Raw genomic sequence first — 1,866 nt, forward strand, 5'->3', positions numbered from 1 at the left:
CGCACACACACTCCTCCTCCTCCTCCTCACCCCCCGCCCGGTCCCACCCACCCGCGCTCCCCTCCCCCCCCTGCACACCTCGGAGTGCTGGGGGGACCCCTGGAAAGCCCTGTCCCCTTCCCATCCACACCTGTACCCTAATCCGGCGCCTCCTTCGGACGCCCAAGAAAGGGGCGAGGGGTGTGAATTTTCTCTTAAGTGGTTTGAGACCTGGATCCTGAGCGGGAGAGAGGACGTCGGTCCGAGATGGGGGGCGCCGGGAGCGACTGGTACTAGCTGGAGTAGAGGGGAGGGGAGGGGGTTCACAAGAGAGGAAGTTCTTCCAGTGAGGGCTTTTGGAAAGAGGGAGCGGGTTTGGCAAATTGGTGAAAAAGATAATAATCTCATGGCAAGGATTTTGTACAAGAGAATGCAGTGGAAACTCCTAAAAAGTGTTCAGTTTAAGGTGAAAAAAGAAATCCCACAAAAGGATTTTCCTTTGGGGCTGACATTTGCTTCTCTCTCTGGCAATTTACCTGCTAGGAGCAGAGGTCAGTTTAGTTAGGCACGCCTGCGAAAAAACCCCAGAGTTTTATACTCAGGGCATGAGGCATGAGCAATTGCAAATTTTTAGATTCTTCCAGTCACTTTTTAGAGAAAGTGATGTGATTTTTTAAAAAATGATACAGAGGATTTCATGGCAGGTAAGATGAGAGTGTAACAGGTTTGCAAATGTGAGAAATCATTGAGGATAAATCATATACACTGAATTAGCCTGGATTTAGAATTTTTTGTTATCAAGATATATAAAGTTTGATTTGAAGAAATTGGATTGATTTGGGAAATAGGGATCTCTGTATTTTCTTTAGCTGCAACATAAATGCTTCTCAAATAATATTTTTTAAATAATCAGTCCATATATTTTCTGAATTGTTACTTATTTAGTATTTTCACCAAAATTAACTTTCTAATATTAAGCCATCAAATTACTCTTTAATTTCTCACCTACTTGTCATTTTAGTTGAAGGGAACTAAATCTAAATACAACAGTGCCACACTCAAAAGATTTTGTACATTAAGGAGACAGCCCAGTCTGAGTTCCATGTTGTGGTTGTGTCATTTAGTCGGTTCCAACCCATACCGACCCTGTATCATACAGACCCTGTATAGGCTTTCCGAGGAGTGACTGGTAAGCTTGAACCACCGACATTGCAGTTCAAAGAGCTTTGTAGTCTGGCGCATTAACCCACAGCGCCACACCAGGACTCTGAGTTCAATGGGTTACTCTAAATTATCTCATTCAACTTGCCTTGGTTTCCCAAAGCAACAGTGGCTTCAGTTACTACAGGACAACACAAAATATAAAATCTACACCATATCCAGTAACGAGGAAAAGAAGCATTCTCATTCCCCTACTAGACTGAATCCTGAAACTCCAACTTTATCAAGACGCATCAAACAATACTGCATGATTACTAAAAAACCTGTATCTCTCAGAGATTGCCATCAAATCAAGGAGTCCAGAAACTGAAAGAGACCTTGTAGGTCATCATTTCAGTCTCCTGCGCAGACAAAGCTATCCCTTAACCACTCAAATACATGTAGATTTTGAAAGAATACCCAGATATAACTTTTCTTAGTGTTTGATTTCAGAAGTGCACACAAAAATGATGTAGTACTTTAAAAATCTAGGTAGTACTTTAAAAATCTAGAGTACTTTAGGTAGTACTTTAAAAATCTAGAAAACAAGTTGTAACTTTTTGTACATCTGACAAAAAAAAACAAATTCAACAAAAAACAATAAGCAAATAGATTAAGTAAACTCAGTTGGGGTGAGGAAGAAAATCTGAAAACAGTTATTAAAATTGAGATTTCTTATGAAAACCT

The sequence above is a fragment of the Chrysochloris asiatica genome, unplaced genomic scaffold (genome assembly GCF_000296735.1).
Source record: "Chrysochloris asiatica unplaced genomic scaffold, ChrAsi1.0 scaffold00030, whole genome shotgun sequence".
NCBI lineage: Eukaryota > Metazoa > Chordata > Mammalia > Afrosoricida > Chrysochloridae > Chrysochloris > Chrysochloris asiatica.